A 13707-nucleotide genomic window follows, 5' to 3' on the forward strand; every position below is an offset into this window, starting at 1 on the left:
CAAGCAGTAGAAATTCTTGTCATATGCAGGTGAATGTTGTCTTGCCGAAATGTAAGCCTGGGTTGGTTTGCCTTGAAGTTAAACAAAACTGGGTGCAGAATACCGTCGACGTACCGCTGTGCTGTAAGGTTGCCGCAGATGACAACCAAAGGGGTCCTGCCGTGCAAGGAGCTGGCACCGCAGACCATCACTCTCTGTTGTCGGGTCGTACGGCAGGCAACAGCCAGTCTGGTATCCCACGGATATCCGGGCTGTCTCCAGAAGACGTCTTTGGCGTGGAATCTCACTAACTTGAGTAAAATTACAAGCAATCATGTTGGCAGAACATCCGCAACTGAGCCTTACAGCAGAGCCTGGTATACGAGGCGCTCGGGGACCACAGCACAGCTACGACACCTGAGGATGGGCTTATAACAGTCCGAAACCGGTCGTGTGAAAGTAAAGTAATTTATAACTGAAACGGTATTCTCAGCCTCTGCTTGAGAAAAATTGTCTTCAGTGATGAGTCCCGATTCTAATTGAGACCCAATGAACAGCGAAGGCCAAATAACTGCTTACCAAAGGTCGACAATCACATTACTGATTTGCTCAGTTTGTGAAGCTCCTTCTCTTGAACAAAGCAGCCACTTTTTCTCAAAAGTTAATCGTTTGTTTCTCTGTAGACGTGCATCACATCAACCGATTTCCGTCCCTTTCGGATCGTCCCTGCGTGGTGCGTCGTTTGTTTCTTTCTCCTCCCTAGAGTGAATTTCTATCACTTTTTATATATATATATATTTTAAGGCGTCTATCAAATTCTGAAGGTGGCAGGGGTAAAATACAGGGAGCGAAAGGCTATTTATTTTTATTTATTTATTTATTTATGCATTTATTTTACCTGGCAAGATTAGGGCCTTCAGGCCCTCTCTTACACCTAACCAGGCATACTCAGATTCAACAAATTTCAGTTTCTACAGAACATTAAGGACATATAACATGTTATACAGTATTAATGTTCCAGAAAAAAATTAGAGATTATAAAAGTAGTACAATGATAATTATAACAATCAAAAAATAATTATAATAATCAAGAATAATAATAATAGTAATTACTATGTATAGGAAAGTAAACATATTTTTTCTTTTATGAATGTCAGTCCTATTGCTAGTTGGGAATTTTCTCGTTATATTCTTGCAGCATGTGAGTTATTCTCATCAAGCAGAGACATAAGACGATAGAATGGGGTGAAAGAGATATAGAAGAGGTAGATGGGTTAGAGGAAGAGAAATAGAATGGTAAAATTCGAAGCTATGATGGAGAGGAGAAAGAAAAAGATGAGAGGGGCACGATAGTCGTATGGCTGAGATGGAGAATGACACAGAGAAAGATTTTGTGTTATGTAAAGGTACAGCCAAGATGCTAGACGTATCCGATCTGGTATTGCGGTTGTGGAATGATGATAGGTGTTTAATGTGAGAAGATAAGTATTGGGGGCACCAGTGGCTAAGAAATCGATGAAGTAAGCACATCGTGTGGAGATCGCGTGCCTTATGTGGGCGTATCCAACCTAGCTGGGAGTATGAAGGACTGATATGATCATACAACCGTATATTGCATACGTATCTAACGCAAGCATTCATCACTAGCTCGAGGCATCTAGAATTTTCACTATTTGTGCCGTGTTGAACTACATCACAGTAGTAAAGATTAGGCAAGACTAGTGTTTGGACTAATTTTTGTTTAACATGGGTTGGAAATATTTTTCTAAATTTTTGAATTGCATGTAGGGAGGAGAGCGATTTCCGGCAAGCTGTGACTGTTTGTTCTTCCCAGTTTAGGTATTCATCCAAGATTATTCCAAGGTCTTTTACTGTTTTTTGGTATGGTAGTTGGGTACCATTGAGGAGTATTTGAGGGACTGTTTCGTGAAAGTACCGACTGATTAACTTTGGATGAGATATAAGTATGACCTGGGATTTCTTGGGGTTTAGTTTCAGACCTAGGTTCTGTGCCCATCGAGAAACAGAGCAAAGATCTGCGTTCATACTCGCTACTGTGTCAGCAATGTTCTTGGGGCTTGCACTTATGTACAGTTGGATGTCGTCGGTATATAGATGGTAGTTGCAGGAGTGAATCACTGAAGAAATATCATTTATGTACAGTGAGAAGAGTAATGGACCAAGGACGGAGCCTTGGGGAACCCCAGAGCGCACGTTTTTCCATGATGACTCTTCCGACCCACAAATGACTTGTTGACTTCTGTTTTTGAGGTAGCTGTCGAACCAGTGTATAGCGCTGTTTGAGAAATTCAGCTGTTTCATTTTAATTAGTAATATATCAAAGTCAACTGTATCAAAAGCCTTGCTAAAGTCAAGCAGTGTTAGGATGGTAGCTTCACGTCTGTCCATAGCACGTTTAATGTCATCAGTTACTTTGATTAATGCAGTTGCTGTACTATGGTGCTTTCGAAAGCCTGACTGATATTTGTCGTGGATGTTATGAGTTTTGAGGTAATCCGTCAGCTGTTCATGGACGATGTATTCTAGGGCTTTAGATATTGCAGGTAGTATGCTGATCGGCCTGTAGTCACCTGGCGACTTAGGGTTGTCAGTCTTGGGTATAGGTTGAATTAAACTTTGCTTCCACTCAGTAGGATATGTACTACTGACAAGAGACAGGTTGAAGATGTCTGTGATAACTGGAGTAATAGTGTATACGACGTTCTTAATCAAGCCAATGCTCACTCCATCATTTCCTACTGCCTCGGAAGAGATTCTCATAATTGCCTTGTGTACTGTGCCGGTAGTTACATGTTTTAGGAAAAACTTGTCTCTCGAGAGATTGATATCTTGGGGCTGGTAATTTGTCGCTGTGTGGCAGTTTACAGCTGTTGAGAAGAAATCGTTGAATTCTTCTGCAGACGCTTGATAAACAGCGTCAGATCTTCGCTTCCCTATGCCGAAACTGCGCAGCTTTTTCCACAGTGCAGCAGGTTTTGTTATACCGCATACGGCAGAGCGGGCATGTCTGATTTTGGCATTCCTCACGCTTTGCTTGGTTCTATTTCGGAGTTTCCTATAAGCTTCGTACGCCTCGGGAGTTGGGTTACGCTTGAAGGCCCTATGTGCAGCATCACGTTTATTCATTAACTGGCGTAATGCAGTGGTGAGCCACGGAGCGGGAGCTCTCTTTACCTTGACAGTGCGTTGAGGAGCATGTTTATCATACAGTGCAATAATTTTGCGACATAATTCCCGAATTTTTCCGTCTAAAGTCGGTTCATTGCTTATATCATGCCAAGGGATGTCTGAGCAATCCTTTTGAAGAGCGTCATGGTTAACATTTTTTAGGTTTCTGTAGGTTACCAGGTGAGATTTTTCTTTGGTAGTATGCACTGAGTAATTTAAGAATATCACGTCGTGAGCAGAGAGTCCTGGAGCGGATGTCTGATTGGCGCGAATTATTTTATCTGGTCGCTTTGTAGCTATTATATCTATGAGTGTATGGCTGTGTGGCGTGAGATGAGTTGGGTACAGCGGTGTTAAACTCATATCATTGGAGTGGAACAGTCTCCTTAGTTTTTCTGCAGAGGGAGATTTTAACTGTAAGTCGATGTTTGTGTCGCCCATAACGATTATGTGTTCATACAGTGTCACGAGCGAGGACAGGGCAGACTGAAAGGACATAGCACCGACGTTTGGAGGTTTATAGATTACTCCAATTAGCAGTTTCTGATTTGATGTATTTATTTCGAAAAACAAGAACTCTGCTTCTCCTTCGCCCTTTGCATCCGATGTGCATAGTACAGTAGGTCTGAGATCAGAGCGAACATAGGCACCCACACCACCTCCGCGTCGTGTTTCACGATCTGCCCATAGGAGAGAGTAACCAGTGATTCGGATAGCGTCGGAAGAAATGTTTGGTTTCAACCAAGTTTCAGAGACGAGGATAACATGGAACAGCGATTGGCAGAACAGGTCACAGAACTCGTCGAAGTGAGCCTTTAGCGACTGAGCGTTCGCGTGGGCCACAAAGAGCCCGTCGCCGGAACCGGTCCGTCCCATTGTGGCCGCCTGTAGGACCGAGCGCGCTCCGTCTACCTGCTGGCCGGAAGAGGGACAAAAGCTGGATTTCGCGGGGGAAGACATATTTACAGGTCGTGACTGACTCAAGCGTCTGTGGGCTAAAGGTGAAAGACAAGCTGGAAGTATCGGAGAAAGGAGCAAAAAGAAAGATGGAAAGTGGCAGTTGTGGTTACGAAAAAGATAATAGTTGTAGTAGTGGTAGTGACGAGGATGAAAATAACAGATATAGAAAGGCGGTTTTAAGGAGATTCCTGTTAATGGAGAATGTTAATTCCCGTTTGACTGATAATATGAATATGCATGAGCACTTATGATAGACAAATAAAGAAGCAATATTTATGTGAAACAATTGACTGATTTTAAATAGAGTACTTATGGTACTTATAGAAATAACAAAGCAATATTTACGTAAAAAAATGAAAAAAAAAGAATAAAAATTAACTTATATTAGACAGAGTACAATATGAGACTTTGTGTCTCACGAGATTTCGTTCACTCTTTCAGTTAGGACATGTTCGTCACCGTTTTCCTCCCTCCTTCCGTCTGGACTACGATCCTGCTATCCTGGGTCCATACATTTTGAAGACCGAACTGTGTGATCGCAGTGTTCAAAACTTTTAGTCTTTCGCGCGTCAGATCTTCCCTCAGGGTAACCCCACTCTTGGCGAGTTTTCTTTTCTGGGCAAACACTTCAGCTCTTTTCCGGTATGACACAAATTTAATTATTATGGGCCTGGGTTTCATGGCACCTGGTATCCTGCGCCCAACACGGTGGCTTCTGTCAATGTCGGCCACGTCGATCTGCACGCCAAGTTTCTCACGCACGAGGGTAATGGCCAGGTCGTTGGGGTTTTCACGATCGTTTTCAGCTACCCCGAACAAGCGCAAGCTGTCCCTTCGCTGATACTGCTGAATTTCATCGGTGGCCGCAGACAGTTTAGCTTCTAGGTCGGCGGCTTTTTTCTCTTGTGCGGCCAGGGACTTATTAAGAGACTGGATTTCGGTGCTGTTGCGCCCGACAGACTCTTGCAGTTTTTCCATGACCGCGGCCGTCACAGAGTCCGTGATGGACTGCACGATTACTTCTAGCGTGTCTTTACTGTGCAGCGCCGCACTCACCTGGGACCGGACGAGCGCCCCGATGTCGGGAAGCGAGGCCTCACCTGCCGCCGGGGACCGGGCGCCCGCGCTGCCTGCGCCCCTGTAGCCTCGCCTGCTGCCGCTTACTCGTGCTCTTCCCATTTTACACTCAATTGTCACTTGTGGTAATCAACGAAGAACAACACACCACGGTAAGTAACATTTGTTTAGTCGGATGCACACGTTGTGGACTGCCGCACTTCTCTGTAACACCTTCAATGAGCGGAAAAACTTGCGAGCCAAAGAAACGCGCGTCACTCAGTGGCCGCCATCTTACACGGTTCTTTACAATTTTGACAGAAACCAGATGGCAGTTACAAGAGTCGAGGGGCACGAAAGGGAAGCAGAGGTTGGGAAGGGAGTTAGACAGGGTTATAGCCTCTCTCCAATGTTATTGAATCTGTATATTGAGCAAACAGTAAAGGAAACGAAAGAAAAATTCGGAGTAGGTATTAAAATCCATGGAGAAGAAATAAAAACTTTGAGGTTCGCCGATGACATTGTAATTCTGTCGGAGACAGCAAATGACTTGGAAGAGCAGTTGAACGGAATGGATAGTGTCTTGAAAGGAGGATATAAGATGAATATCAACAAAAGAAAAACGAGGATAATCGAATGTAGTGGAATTAAAACTGGTGATGCTGAGGGAATTAGATTAGGAAATGAGACACTTAAAGTAGTAAAGGAGTTTTGCTATTTGGGGAGAAAAATAACTGATGATGGTCGAAGTAGAGAGGATATAAAATGTAGACTCCCAATGGCAAGGAAAGCGTTTTTGAAGAAGAGAAATTTGTTAACATCGAGTATAGATTTAAGTGTCAGGAAGTCGTTTCTGAAAGTATTTGTATGAAGTGTAGCCATGTATGGAAGTGAAACATGGACAATAAATAGTTTGGACAAGAAGAGAATAGAAGCTTTCGAAATGTGGTGCTACAGAAGAATGCTGAAGATTAGATGGGTAGATCACATAACTAATGAGGAGGTGCTGAATAGGATTGGGGAGAAGAGAAGTTTGTGGCACAACTTGACTAGGACATGTTCTGAGGCATCAAGGGATCACCAATTTAGTATTGGACGGCAGCGTGGAGGGTAAAAATCGTAGAGGGAGACCTAGAGATGAATACACTAAGCAGATTCAGGAGGATGTAGGCTGCAGTACGTACTGGAAGATGAAGCTGCTTGCACAGGATAGACTACGATGGAGAGCTGCATCAAACTAGTCTCAGGACTGAAAACCACAACAACAACGTCAAATATGTGAAATGTTTTGTTCAAGAACAATTTCATCCTCTGCTAGCCCACAGCTTCGTGGATAATTGAACTAATAACAAAGAAAATAAACAGAGACGCACCTCGTACTTATCGTGACGCACTATTTCCCAGGCCGGTTGGTACTGTCATAGAGCCTGTAGGGGGCTGGGGCTGTGGTCTGGCAGGCTGTGAGGAGGGTAAGCGCACCGGCGACTGGCTCTCAGGGCCCCGGATAGCCGTTTACAGCCGCAGAGGAATTCACGGGGCAGCCCCCAGTTGCGCTGTTGGCTGCCTGCTTCTTGCCACCCCCACCTCTCCCGCTGCCGACCCCTTCTCGTTCACAACGGCTGGCTGAGCAGTCCACACCGAGGCAGGCGGCAGCAGGTGCTGTGGCTGCTGTTGGCATCCCTGCCCACGTCCAACCTGCCTACACTGGCTGCTCCGGCAGACAGGGAGCTGCAGGGTGCCGAGTTCGCTGTAGGGGTGGAGGGGAGGTGACTGTCGCGCCCGGCCCATCATTTGACTGAAGTGCGCTGGGGCTCTCTAGGGAGTAACACCTGGTTGCACGTAGCTTCCAAGTCATTGAGAAGAAAAGTAATAGCCACTATTGATGGTGTAGCAATAGGCATAGAGCTGCAATGGGTTTAGGGATATTCATTCTTGTTCATCTTTATCTTCATCTACATTTCGTCAGCCACATTACAATCTGTGGTTGAAGGTGCTTCTGTTGTTGTTGTTGTGGTCTTCAGTCCTGAGACTGGTTTGATGCAGCTCTCCATGCTACTCTATCCTGTGCAAGCTTCTTCATCTCCCAGTACCTACTGCAGCCTACATCCTTCTGAATCTGCTTAGTGTATTCATCTCTTGGTGTCCCTCTGCGATTTTTACCCTCCACGCTGCCCTCCAAAGCTAAATTTGTGATCCTCTGATGCCTGGGAAGATGTCCTACCAACCGGTCCCTTCTTCTTGTCAAGTTGTGCCACACCTCCTCTTCTCCCCAATTCTATTGAATACCTTCTCATTAGTTATGTGATCTACCCATCTAATATTCAGCACTCTTCTCTAGCACCACATTTCGAAAGCTTCTATTCGCTTCTTGTCCAAACTATTTATCGTCCATGTTTCACTTCCATACATAGCTACACCCCATACAAATACTTTCAGAAACGACTTCCTGACACTTAAATCTATATTCGATGTTAAAAAATTTCTCTTCTTCAGAAACGCTTTCCTTGCCATTGCCAGTCTACATTTTATATCCTCTCTACTTCGACCATCATCAGTTATTTTGCTCCCTAAATAGCAAAAGTGTCTCATTTCCTAATCTAATTCCCTCAGCATCACCCGACTTAATTCGACTACATTCCATGATCCTTGTTTTACTTTTGTTGATGTTTCATCTTATACCCTCCTTTCAAGACACTGTCCATTCCGTTCAACTGCTCTTCCTAGTCCTTCGCTGTCTCTGATAGAATTACAATGTCAAAGTTTTTATTTCTTCCCCATGGATTTTAATGCCTACTCCGAACTTTTCTTTTGTTCCCTTTACTTCTGTGCTTCTGTTACCACAATAATTTCCCTGTTCCAATCAGCGTTGGGAGAATGAATGTCGATAAGGCTCCGAATAAGGTCTGCTTCCTGTGATTTTTCCGTCCTTGTCATTTGGAAAACGGCTGCAGAAACAAAATGTTGTCTGAGCCTCCTCACTACGTATTCTCTAGAAATTTCAATATAAACCCATGATTCACAATGCCTCTCTGCAACTGCAGCATCTCCGTGACGTTCTCGCATCCAGTAAACGATCCTGTCACGAACAGCGCTGTTCTTTGTTGATATTCTCTGTCTCTACTATTAGTTCTATCTGGTAAATGTCCCAGACAGATAAAGAACGACTCAATAATTGGTTGATCCAGTATTTTGTAAGCCACTAGGTGAATTAAATTTCCTTAAGATTCTCCCAATGATCCTCACTCTAAAATCTGTTTCTCCTAAAGTTTTTGTTATGTCGCCATTCCGCTGTAATTACTCCTGGGTCGTTAAGGTAAAGGTATAGTTTCGCGTTGTGACTTGAGACAGGAAAATCGGGTCCGACCGACCGCCGTGTCATCCTCTGTCAATGTCGCCGTTGGGGAACCACTACTATCTGCCAAGTAGCTCCTTAGCTGCCACACGAGGCTGAGTGCAGCCCATTCCAATCCCCCCACCAAAGAAAAGTCTCTGGCTAAGTATTTTCCCTGTAGTGGTTCGTTGCCAGTACTTCTAGATATTTCACGGTAGTACCTCATTCAGTGACTTGTCATCAACAGTGCAATCGAACTGTAATGAATCTCTTCATGTATTTGTGCTCAATGAGATACATTTATTTACGTTGAGGTCAACTTATAACACTACTATTCAATCAGTCATGTAATTTGTAAAAATTTTTACAAATTAGATGACTGATTGAATAAACTGCCAATCCCTCCACCAGCCGTCGATCCCCTGCAAGTTTTCCAGCATTTCACAACAGTCTTCTGGAGGTGCAACGTTCGTATACACAACAGTACTGTCCGTGAATAGCCTCGCGGAGCCCCCAACGTTATGCACTACATCATTAAAACAAAGTATAAGCAATGACGGTTCTGTTTCACTCCATTGGTCTACAGAAGACGTTCAGAATGAGCTTTGTGGTTGAAACCGGTTCTATAAAGCAGATTTTTCGCCAAGAATACCTAAGAGCCGTTGACATGCATCGCGACACTTTTGCTGTATAAGGAGCAAACGTGATGAGTGATGGTTTGTGCGTCAATGGTGTCGTTTCTTCAAAAGTGTAAAGACGAAAGTTCATAACGGCAAGAGAAATAGGCGTCTGTCTGCAGTCACCAAGCAACTGATAAACAAACTTTACGAAGAAATTCCTGAAAACTAGTGGTTCACGATATATCATATCTCAGATAACGTTCTGCATATTCCTTGGTGTGTTTTTCATAAGATCATAACTGTACAGTTAGACAGTGTGTGTTGGATTCTAACACTTTGAGGCAGTAGAATTTTATGCAGAGGGAAACTATCATCTCGTTAAGAGAGATGATGAATGTTAAAATCTACATTATTATCACGCAGAAAAATCTTTTGGAGTTTTAATTTTAAAATCTTTCTAATACATTTGCTTAAACTACTTCAGTATTTTACTTACAGGCTGAAGGAGGTTACTTACTTCACACCCCTCATTTCTACAGTGTGGTTATAACTGGACGTTTGCTACTTGAAAGGGTCCCAAGAATAAAGAGTGATCGTAGGACAGTGAAACTTCGCGGAATCAAATGGTTCAAATGGCTCTGAGCTCTATGGGACTTAACATCTATGGTCATCAGTCCCCTAGAACTTACAACTACTTAAACCTAACTAACCTAAGGACATCACACAACACCCAGTCATCACGAGGCAGAGAAAATCCCTGACCCCGCCGGAAATCGAACCCGGGAACCCGGGCGCGGGAAGCGAGAACGCTACCGCACGACCACGAGCTGTGGAATTCGCGAAATCATTTGCAAGGAGATGCAGAAGAGAAACACCGAATAAACCATTGAACCAAACACATTTTAATTTCCACGTGAGAGGGTAATATTTGCTAATTGCTTACCACGTTTATCTTCCAAGCTATCTACATCGATGACAGCGTGGAACCGAACTACTGCTGCCCGAAACATCTTTGGTAGATTGTTGGCTACCTCTCTCACTATACTCATTTTTAACCTCCAGTGTGTCTTATTGTCCCGTTGATGAACGTGGCCCTTCAGATAACCCCACAGCCAGAAATCACAAGGGTTCAAATCTGGTGACCTTGGTAGCCACGCAATTTGGAACGATCAGCCAGTGATTCGGTTTTTATCCAACTGTTTTAAGAAGAAACCAAATGACCTCACGAGTGATATGAGGTGGGACCTCTTCGTGCATCAAAACAGTTGAGTCCAAAGCACTTCTGTCCCGCAGAGCTGGGATCACATGTTGGTGAAGCAAATCATAGTAAAGTGTGCCCCTGACTCTGCATGCTCTTGCCCCTTGGAGTCTGATTTCCTTTCTACATCGCCACACCACACTAACACTACTAACAACGCAAATCCTGCAACGCGCAGTCTGAACATCATTCCTACAGAGTTGACCAAACACGGTAAATAGTTTACCGTCTGCAATGAAATAAGTAGAGAAATTTTAATTATAACCACCTCACACCTCACAGCATTTTGCAAATGCATCAAGAGAACGCCAGTGTAAACAGTAAACTGTGTCGAAACAGAAATTCAGTATACAAAGGGCAGCCACTCTTCATCTTGGTGTTCTATTGAAACGTCCTTCATATTACGCGATCTGTTCTCGTGATACATTTCCCCTCGCAATAAGTGTCGTTGTTAACGCTTTGAATGATTAATTTTGAAGTTGTTCCATTAATCTGCGTTCTGCATGTTATGTGCGTTTGTATTGAGAGTTCTGAAAGCGTCTGATTCTCCTGACGGCTGTCGATGTTCGCCTGAGGATGTCCCATCGCTCTTGCGCCGACTATAACATCATCTTCAAACTCATTTAAATCTTGATAACCTGCCATTGTATCAGCAGTAACCGATCTAACAACTGCGTCAGACACTTGTTGTCTTATATAGGCGTTGCCGACCGCAGTGCCGCATTCTGCTTGTTTACATATCTCTGTATTTGAATACGCATGCCCATACCAACTTATTTGGCGCATCAGTGTAGTTAGCTGATTTCGGTAACATAAGCAATAAGCAGTGGTGACACTCATAAACCAAGTCGGGCTGCCATTGCGCTCCCTTGCAGTGGTCTGTCATTGAGTTCTCTTGCAGTAGGCTGCCTATACAGTACTATTAGGCCAAAATCATTTTATTTAGTACTGAATTGTAGACCCCAAAAAGAACTACACAAACGTCTGCAAGAGCATATGCTTGTCTTTTATAGCTGAGTCGCAGTCTCCCACGTTCTTTGTTGCACGTGCTCTACCGAGGGACTACGAAAGACAAAAATCATTGTTGTTGATCAACCGTGAAAGATTAACGTATTTTCTCCTGAACGTTTATTTAGATCTCTATGAGCTCTAGAGTCCGCTACTACGTAACGTGATGAAGTTCTTATGTATTACACAGCGTACCGGTATAACAAGAGAGCGCGCTGGCGGAAAACAGTTTTACTTAATGTAGCTGATGAAATTTAAAAGGCTGAATAGACTTTCATGGAACAAAGCTAAGAACCATGCCAATAAAATCAGCTTTCAAGTAAAAAAATACTGCATTAAAATGGAACCTTTCATTTGTAAGCTACAGTACCACACACAGAAACACAGATACACACGTGTGTTGCATTGGGGACAAAAAAATAAATTATTGGAAAAGTTTCTTGAAGCTAATTATTAAAATACCATAACTATTTCTTGTTTGTACGTCAGTGCTGAAGTCTGCATTAGAATTCATCGGCACGTTAAACTGTCGGCGGCGGGTTAATATTAATGATAACAATATATCACAGGTAATCGGTAATATTTGAAATATTGTTCCCTGTCTTTTACTAGAGCCTGGAAACTATTTCTGTGGTCAGCCAGAAAGCGACGGAGAACATACTGATCATAGTTTCCAGTCTGAAAGTCCACATTCTTGTAAAGCCCACTGAAAGAAATCTTTCTATTCTCTATTTTGCTCAGCGGGCTCAGTACAATGATTATAAGTGCAGATTCTGAGTTATAATTAATAGACATATTTTGTAAAGTTTTCACATGCACCCACAACACTTTAATATTCATTATGTTAATACCAATAATAATTCTCTCTGTCCTAAACAGCACTATGAGCAGTTCAGAGGCGAACTCTACGGTAAGTTCATATTAAATCGTCTTTCGCCCTGACTTCTGATAATCAAAACAACTGCTCGCCACAAAAGTGGAAAATAACTGTCACCACTTTGCACGCAGATTTGTTACCACTACGGGCGGCACACTAACAGTTACTTCTGCGAAATCTAAGCGATCGAGGACGGTGTACAGTCCTCGCGTTTGCACCTCCTATTTGTTCCGAAAACATGAGTTCAGTTGCTGTCTGGCCGTGACGTCATCCGACGCATCGCGTACTCTGGCGTTTGACTGACGTGGATCGTACGGTGGCTGGGCGCGAAGTGAAGACTAGTCTTGCCACTTGGGCTGCACTACATACTGGTGCAGTGGACGGACAAGGGAACACCTGCTGTCATCCGCTTTTATGCCCGCTATACCAGCCTATAAACGGCCGCTTTGTTAGTCCCATAATATTTTATAATACTGTAGTGTATTCATCTAGAATCATCGTAATTTTTCTATGAATGTAGTTAAGTTGGTTAAAATCACAGAAAAAACTTTACCGTCTAGAATTGTTAGAACGGAACTGCCAGAAGAAGATGACCTCTGACCTACAACTTTAAGAGGCCTTGTATTTGTTACTATTCACATCCAGGCCTTGAAATTTGTTGTACCTCTATTATTTAATAGGTTTCATCATGTGCTGTAACCGAAACTTTTTAGTATTAATATAACAGCTACTTAATCTATTACAAATAAGGATATTCTTGTTCCAAATCTAGTTTTCAGTAAATTATTCGAGAATTATTAGTGGTAGCTCACTGGGGTTACATAATTAATGTTCTTATACTAAACTGAAACTTTGTACAAATTTTCATATTTCTATATATCTAATATTTAGCGCCTTCAGTTTTTCTTAAATACGTGGTTGGTTCAAAGGGCTCTGAGCACTATGCGACTTAACTTCTGAGGTCATCAGTCTCCTAGAACTTAGAACTAATTAAACCTAACTAACCTAAGGACATCACACGCATCCATGCCCGAGGCAGCATTCGAAACTGCGACCGTAGCGGTCGCTCGGCTTTAGACTGTAGCGCCTAGAACCGCACGGCCACTCCGGCCGGCTTAAAAACGTGGATTCTGACCAAATATTGCCTTAATCACGGTGAGACCTGTATCAGGTAATTTTGACATACATCTGCACATTATGAACAATATTTGTGTTACTAGCTTTCTTATTGAGCGCCATTTTTTCTTAAAACGATGTTGTTGTTGTTGTTGTTGTTGTTGTGGTCTTCAGTCCTGAGACTGGTTTGATGCAACTCTCCATGCTAATCTATCCTGTGCAAGCTCCTTCATCTCCCAGTACCTACTGCAACCTACATCCTTCTGAATCTGCTTAGTGTATTTGTCTCTTGGTCTCCCTCTACGATTTTTAC

The sequence above is a fragment of the Schistocerca cancellata genome, chromosome 1, assembly GCF_023864275.1.
Source record: "Schistocerca cancellata isolate TAMUIC-IGC-003103 chromosome 1, iqSchCanc2.1, whole genome shotgun sequence".
Lineage (NCBI taxonomy): Eukaryota > Metazoa > Arthropoda > Insecta > Orthoptera > Acrididae > Schistocerca > Schistocerca cancellata.